Source organism: Pieris napi, chromosome Z (genome assembly GCF_905475465.1).
Source record: "Pieris napi chromosome Z, ilPieNapi1.2, whole genome shotgun sequence".
Lineage (NCBI taxonomy): Eukaryota > Metazoa > Arthropoda > Insecta > Lepidoptera > Pieridae > Pieris > Pieris napi.
In genome coordinates, this window is record NC_062259.1 from 5,871,830 (window position 1) to 5,880,725 (window position 8,896).

Here is an 8,896-nt window from a genome sequence, read left to right on the forward strand (position 1 = left end):
TTTTTACTTATTTTTTTGTTTAGTTATGGCTTCTTTTTAGCTAGAAGAGATGGAATGGACAGTGGAAAACTGGAAATAAAAAACATGCAAGAAAATATTAACAAAGCTATAAACGACAATATTAACCTAAAATTTACAATTATGGTAAATAGAACGAACAACCTAGAAACGAAACTAAATCACCAACAAAAAGCAATAGATTATTTAGAAAGACGAGCTAGAAAGAAAAATCTAATATTCTATGGTGTAGGAGAGACCGAGCAGGGCTACGAAGAATTACAAAGTACATTGCAAATTCAGCAGAGCGTGGTTGGATAAATATTTATTTATTTATGCTTTATTACCTTATTCACAAACATACACATAACAAAAATACAAAAAAAACATGTTACAAAAGTTATAAGGCAACGGGCGGCCTTATCGCTAACAAGCGATTTCTTCCAGGCAACCCTAATGTGGAACTATGAAAAAGAAACACCTACAGAGGGTAGATAGAGTACAAGAATTGCAGGAATTATTAACGAAAAAAAAACTCACAATAAACCGTTACTATAACTAAAATAAAGTAAGTCTATAGGAAAAATAACAATAATAATAAATAAAAATATGTATAGACAAAAATTTAAAATACAATCCAATGGTTAACAGAGTCACGATAATTAATATATATAAGCAGAGGCAGCTAATTACGAGGCAGAAAGAAAATGATTAAAAAGAAGCTTTTTGAATAAATTTAAGGGCTGAGCTCGTCTAATGTCAATTGGAAGAGAATTCCATAGCATATACTTTGCACAGTAAAGGAGGAGTGATAGAATTCAGTTTTATGAATAGGAGTTTCGAGAATTAGGTTGTCTAGAGAACGCAAGCCAAAGAGAAACATAAAATTTTGCTTTAAGTAATTAGGAGTTTTAGGATTAAAAAGAACATTAAAGAGAAGTTGTAAAATGTGCATCTTACGCCGCAATCGAATGGGTAGCCAATTAAGCTTACTTCGGAACTCCGAAATATGGTCAAATTTACGAAGTCCAAATATGAACCTGATGCAAACATTTTGTAAGCGCTCTAACTTATCAAGCTGCAACTCAGTTAAATCAGGATAACACACATCAGCGTAATCAAGAATAGAAAGTAAAAGAGAATGAGCAAGAGAAATTTTAGTTGAGATACGCAAAAAATTTAATATCTAGTGGACAATGGAAGAAGCATAATTAAAATAGTAAGTAAATGGCGAAACGTCGTGAAGCGCATCACATCTGCCTCTTCTATTACCACTTCATAGCGATCACGACCGCTCTGTCAAGAGTGCACCGGATAGGAAGAAGAAGTAAATGAGAAAATCAAATTACGATACCAGGTGCTTACAAGCACAAGCGATTCTCATAAGATACGATTTGTGGGAATACGCTAAGCAGTGGGATGTTTACTGTACCTGCCTACCAGAACCAGACCAGACATCGCAAGACGTATTAAACGAAAAACTTAATAATTATTAATTTCTTATTTATGCATGTATAAAAACGTGTCTCGGCAATAAGTGAACATCAGGAGAAGGTGTTGGAAGGTATGATGCATTGCATTTACATTTGGATTATGTTCTTTTATTTTTTTAATGTGCGGTGTCATTTTATTATACGAGTAATGGAATATATTTTCTCATACAAGTAAACACCATGTTTTCAAGTATTATTTGCGTTTTAATTAATTGCTATAGCCGCTAGTCTACCCTATCAGTTAATACGCTGTATTAAAAATAAAATGAAAATCTCCATTGAGCAATTCGAAATAGTGAGGAGGCTTGGCAAAAAAGATACCGCCGTGAAGACAGCATCAAACAGATACCGAAGAAAAATAAGACAAATTATATTACCTCCCACATATACAACACACCACGCAATAATAGGTCGGAGTCAAGCTCGACTGGAGAATACGCATTACCAAAAAACGAGTGAAGAAAGCCCCTGTTCATCTCCCAATACGGCTTGTCACCACGGGGGATAATGACTACAACCCTCCATCTCCACTACAAAACCTCTACGTATGCACTTACAATGCAAAATCTCTTCTATCAAATGAAAGATTATTCGATTTTAAATGAGCGATTTCAGAAATAAAATACGATATTATTGGACTTTCTGAAATAAGACGAACGGGATATAATATTATAGAAGTAGACGATCATATATTATGATCGTCTACTTCTATATTATCTGCTATTTCGGGAAAACGAAAGGTCAATATGGTGTCGGATTCCTCATAAAAAAGCAAGGTAAATATTCCGTATCACGGCACCAGCGATTTTCAGGCTGTTTTTTTTTATGACTTCGTCATGAGTTCTCAGCACCATAACTAGTGTTGTTATAATGGCGCATGACCTTTTTAGCCAAAAAAAAATCAAAAAGTACCCAAAACCGAATCAGAGCACCCCACTATCCACGTGGTCTTGTCTTGTCTATATAAAAAATCGGAGGCGCAGAGGAAAAGCAGCCCCCACCCGCTGTAACAAAGCACAGGCATTATGCAAGTCGGAGGCGACCAAAAAGATGGAAGCGGGCCAGATGGAATCTCAAATGAAGCACTAAAATTGGGGAAAATGTTACTAGCACCATACTTAACACGATCTTAAATGACAGAACAATACCAAAAGAATTTTGCGCAATCCGACATAATTTTACTTTACAAGAAAGGCGACCCTGCCGATATTGGAAACTTACAATCAGATGTGTACAAACTATTTGCTTCATATCTTGGGGTTCGCCTAGCAATGTTCATAGAGAAATTTCAGCCGCCAGATCAAACAGGTTTCAGGAAAAACTTCTCAACAACAGATCACATCCACACTTATATTTAAGAGATAATAAATGAAATAAATAAAAATATTTAAGAGCTGAAGATTATTATTTTTTAATATTGCCCGAAATTGCTTTTAAATTTTCTTCAAGATTGAAATGAATAATTTGGAAATAAAACATATCTGCTTAAAAAACCTGTACTTGTTTTTAATTTGTACTAAATATTGTTGATACCAATTCCTTTCAAATACTTATGAAACAATCATCTTTCAATATCTAATTGTTTATTTATTAATGAGTGCATTACAAACACTTTTCATTTTAGTATATTATTTTGTAACTTTTATGAGTCTTTATTACTTATCTAGTAAATCAAGTTTGAAAGACCCGTAGCATGGTAGACCATCAAAACTTTGAACCCAATGATTTTTGCTGCTAGCTGAAAGAATTTATTACACCATTTAAAAAGAAGTCTTGATAATTCTCACAAGCAGCAAATTCGCCAGAAGCATGGTCAGTAAAGAAACAAATTGGTTTTTCTGTTCTTATTTAACAGTCTACACTCTACAGGAACTAACAGGAACCAGTCATGTTTAGAAATGGACATTGTCAGGCATTGAAGGAGATGAATTTTATGATCAGCTACAACAATAATATATGAATTAAAACAAAACTAAAGCATAAAAATTTATTACAACTTATATAATACTTTTAGAGATCAACAAATATATGGTCCAAATTGGCCTCCGTCTCTTAAAACTATCTTTTAGTAACTTAGTCTTGCAACACTTATGTAACTAGAACTTTTATCACAACTATAAGATGGAAAATATTACAATTGAAGATTTTAACAAATCGTCATTTTATGACTTTACTTAGCAGTGACAACCAACAAGAAGACTTAACTTTGTTCTACTGCTTACAATCTCTTATTATTCATTACTTTGATTTTTCTCAACATTTGGTGATGGTTCTGTAGTAAGATCTTTAATCATTTCTTCTACTTGTGAAATGGCAGAATCAGACCCAAGAAGTGTAATACTTGTTTTGTCTCCTTCTGTACAGCCAATTATGATTTTTGCTTCAGTTTGATGTTGCAAATTTCGAATTATTAATCCTCCACGACCTATCACTCTTCCGACTTTTGTTGAAGGAATATGTATAACTTTGTTATTGACGTAATCATGCTGACCAGTACTTTGCCGGTAACCTCCGCCACGTGTTCTCCTAAAAATTCTAGTGCTATAGCCGCCTCTTTTGCCTCTAGCAGGATAATTGGTTTTAGCTTGGTAATTTGGTTCTACCGTTTGTGGTACGGAAGTAACAATGGCCGATACATTACTTTCATCACATTCAGAACTAAAGTCAGACATGTTAAATTTACCAAATTGATATAAGAAACGATAGTTTTTACCTCAAATATTGGTAATTTATAATAGATATGGGATAATACGCTTGAAGTATTAACTTTTTCACGACACAGTTTTGTTTTCAGGGATGCACAAGATTCCAAAGGTGTTTACTTGAGCCTTTACACAAATGAAAACAATTTATTTAAAGTAATCGGTAAATTAAAAAAAATCACAATTAAATAAACAACCAATGTTGCCAACTTAAATTTTACAAAGATTAAACCAACTCATTCCCATTACTCTGGCTTTATCTGATCTGTGCCTTAAAAGGACTATATTATAGCATAGAAGCCACGCTTAAATAGCAACGGAGATGTTGATCCTTTATTTATTAACATCATCCTAACAGTACACGATCCGGCAACAGGATTAGTGCGATCATGTGTTATTTGCTAAAAACCAAATTTTTATGTACGTTTATAATTAGGAGAATGTATATCTACCAAGGGGCCTATCAAAATTTGGCCGCTAGTATTTTTAATGAAATTATTTGGAATTTTATTCTAAGCATTTTTATTCTAATATAGAAACCACGCTGTTTTTGTTTTCATTTACTTCATAATTTAAAAAAACACTTAGGATTTAAAAGGATCCTAACTTAACTTTTGACTTTGTTAAACCCTCACCAATTTTTATTTTTTACCTCAAATATTTTGTGGCAAAGTTTTTAAAAAATTAAACATATCACATTGACGAAAATTATTGGAACTAATATCTTCAATTGGCAATAATCTTGTAGGCGTCATCTGTCAACATGTGGTGTCAGGTGTGGTGACTGATGACAATTCGTTAATCGTTTCTTATATTATATTTTAATGTTAAAATGGCAAACACTAATAAAAGCTAGCTGAGAAAAGTTATTTACAATATAATTATAACCCAATCTAACGTCGTGAAACTACAAAGAGGCCTCACGCCAGCTATATTTTCTCCATTTAAAAATACTAATAAATAAATACTGTATAATAAAATAAAACGTATATATAAGGTAAATTACTTCAATCGAAAAGAAAAAGAATTACAAAAACGTTACTAGTTCCGATCGAATTTACTGCCAACCTATGTAAATTAAGATGCGACAAACATTGTTTTATATCCTTTTTTGCATTACATTGGCGGTATAAAATAAAGGTCCAACATATGAGTATGCTTTCGTTTTCTTTTTCAGCGTCAGTAGTTACGTAACGTTTAGTTCTTATTCTATGTATTATTAAAATTCTGTTCTTATTTAACAGAATATATTGTAGTTTAGGCTTTTATACCATAATGATTTTCCAATTATGTAATAGACTCTTTGGTTCAAACAGCATCTATTACTTATGACGTTTAGATTAAGTAAGCAAGGTTAATAAATCGTACTGATTAATTTCCTATCAATATTTAAGGACTTTATCATCTTTGTAAATAAAGTAACTTAATTCCGCTTTAATTCCTAATGTTATACACTACTCCTACATCTATTTATTGCATAATTGCTACAGAATTTTGTGAACGATTTTCTTTTTGTGGATTGCGAAGTGAGTTCTTAATTATTGGCTTTTGCACTTTATTCTTATACGTATATATATTCCATTTATATTCTTTATCAATGGAGCATGCTCTATTTGGGGGCTAAAGTTTAACATTTAGATAAATTGTTGTGTCCGTTTGGCCGATAATTTTTATTGGCAAGTTTTCAGTGTAATTAAACCTTTCAATTAATTAATAAAATTTAACTACTAAGAAAACAATATATCGGCAATATATATAATAATTTTCTCTGTGGATGAGAAGAGTCGCCCCTCGTAGCTAAACGGCCCCGGGTTGTAAGTTGGCGGGGAAATAAAAAAAAATTATGTTGACTGTAGCGACACCTATCGTATAGTCTGCGCCTACAATTAGCAAAAAGATTTCATACTCCAATCGCGCTTACAAAGTTATAATAAATTAATATTAATATACACCAATCGCTAAGGATATATATACCAGATCTCGAACTTCAGGCCGGCTTGTTATCATATTCATCATATTAGCCGTATTGGACTTGGAGTGGATTGGACAAGGGCGATGTTACATTGGCATGTTCCTAAGACAATTGCAGTTCTGGTAGTATAAAGAGGATGTTACACGTGCCCGTTTGTTTAAATTATTTAAATGATAATATTTTTCAGCTATTCTTTCCCTGTATTTGCGAAATGTTCTTTGCCTACACGAGAATGCAGCTACAGTTGTTTATCATATCTTTATAATGATGTGCTATACTATGCCATTAATGGGGGCAGTTCTTGCTGATAATTTTATTGGCAGATATAAGTAAGTACTTTGCTAATTGACAAAATGAAATACTGAAACATCATCTATTGGGTTATAGTCCCCTAGGGGCTGTACAGTCCCGCTTTTTAATTTTTTTTATTGATCCTTTCAAAAATCCCAAAATTGGCCATTGGTTAAAAAATCAGTCAGTCGATATTTACAGCTTCTGTATAAGAACTATTCTATATAACTATTATTATTTAGACATCTGACTGGAATTATGGATCCGTCCTTAGTCTCTTGGGATTTACGAGACCACACATCTCCTGTCGGATACATCCACCATACTATTGTATGTTAGTAGTCTCAGCTGACTTGTTGTATTCAATCTAAATAAGCCTTATATTTTTAAAAAACAATAATAAAATAATATTCCGATGATAAAGTAAAGACTATACGTATATATATATTTAAAGTCTCATTCCATAGCAAGCTATCATCCGCGTGCCAGATGACAAAGGCCTCCCCCAGCTTCATTCGCTTATATTGCGCCACGAGCCGTCAAAAATTTCCTATTATGCTTGTAGATATATCATCCCTTCGTATGTGGTCGTCCTTTACTACACTTTCCATAGCGTGGACACCATTCCGTTTATCATTACCATTTCTCCTTACATTTCTCCATGGACCATTTCTGCTTACTGCCTCATATAACTTGCCAAAGTTCTATTTCCAATATTACCTATATTACAAAATAAGGCCAATTAGTTTCGTGCTCGTTATACTAACGTATTCAGTAACTTGGTTTGACCAAATTGAATAGAGAGTGTTATAGGTTCGTTAAGCTTTGCCGGACATTATACGTATAATAGTATCATTTCAATAGCGAAGAGCCTTGTGAGTTGTGGTCGTAAGTTTAATTGGCGCCTGCCTGGAAAAGCCACTGAAATAGGACCGCTTACAATTAGCAATATTGACTGATATTTCACAGAACATCTCTTATCAGAGAATTTAAATTTTGTTCTTATGAAAACAGGTAACCTACATAAGTTGTTTCAATGATAATGTGTTAACGGCTGTGTTTGTTTCAATGATAATTTTTCTTTGTCTTATGCTCTGTGGAAATAATTATTGTAAACACAATTAATTCGAATAAGGCTCCAAGCTAACTGACATTCTATCTAATAGAATATTCTAAATGTATTCTATTGACTGTGACTCTTATTGTTACGTGTATTCTTAAAACACTACACAACTTTAGTTAAAAGCGACCAATTTAGTTTTATGTATATGCAATAATAGAAGCAGGTTATCAGGCTATTTTGTACATACGTGTAATGTTTGAATATTAATGTGCTACAGGTCCAAACAAATTAGTTTTAAATTTTTTCACAGAGTAATTTTGTACTTTTCCATTATATATCTCGTGGGAACTGTATTGACGTGTCTCTCTGCAATACCTCCGTTAATGTTGCCACCTACGTGAGTATAAAATATGTAAATAATAAAATCATACTTTAGTTTACTTATAATTCGTTATTAAATAGCTGAAGTCGACGAACGCATACAGATTAATTTATAAAGAAATTATTTGATTTCCAAATTTCATGAAAACTGATTCCTATTTAGACTTAACCGATACCTGCGTTGTCTTTAATCTCTAGATTCTATGTCAAGTGAAACGTGAGGCGTATGTTTCATTATTATTTATAATATATAAATACGCAATGTTTCCAATTTAAACGTTTCACAATGAAAGCAAGTCAAGGATTAAACTGAGTCACGAAGAAATGCTTACATTTAAATCGGTTAAAATTTTTAAACGTGAACTGATAGATTAAATAATGTCAAAGTTTTGTTTGCCATTTAAATATAAAGTGCTGATATGTAACTTTAAAATTACTTCTACGAGCGTCGATTTCTCAAGGTATAATTATTCTAGTTAGTTTTTTTTCACTTGAGAGCAAAGCTAAGTATGCCGTTTACAAGCTTACATATATGAGTTCTCTATATTCGAACGTGCACTTCGATTCTAACTTGAAAGGACGTCGTTTCATATGAACTTACACAAACATGAAACTTGCTTTAGAAATTTCCTTGAATATATACCTCCTTTATGTATAGGACAACCTCTATAATTGGTTTAGCTTTAATAGCTACAGGCACGGGTGGAATTAAACCTTGCGTAGCAGCTTTCGGAGGCGATCAGGTAACATTTTTTACTAATTAGTTATTTATTTGATGATTATATATATATTCATATTACTATATGAATATGTATGAGTCTATATGTCCCATACATAGACAAGGAGGGATCTGGGAGGTGCACAGCCCGGATTCGAACGTATGACCTTAGGGACGAAAATATTGGGTCGATGGTTTGGCCTGAATACCCTAAGAACTCAGTGGGGGCCTAAGCATTAAACTTGGCAACTAATGTTATACAGGTATAAATTATTATGA

At 32.8% G+C, this 8,896-nt stretch overlaps 1 long non-coding RNA gene across 1 annotated transcript; it reads left to right on the forward strand.

Annotated features, from left to right (window-relative positions):
* The first annotated feature begins 6,057 nt into the window (after positions 1 to 6,057).
* Positions 6,058 to 8,738, forward strand: LOC125062499. Its single transcript, XR_007119278.1, has 3 exons — positions 6,058 to 6,493; positions 7,829 to 7,915; positions 8,558 to 8,738. It is a non-coding gene; the product is annotated as an uncharacterized LOC125062499 (long non-coding RNA).
* The last annotated feature ends 158 nt before the right edge of the window (positions 8,739 to 8,896 follow it).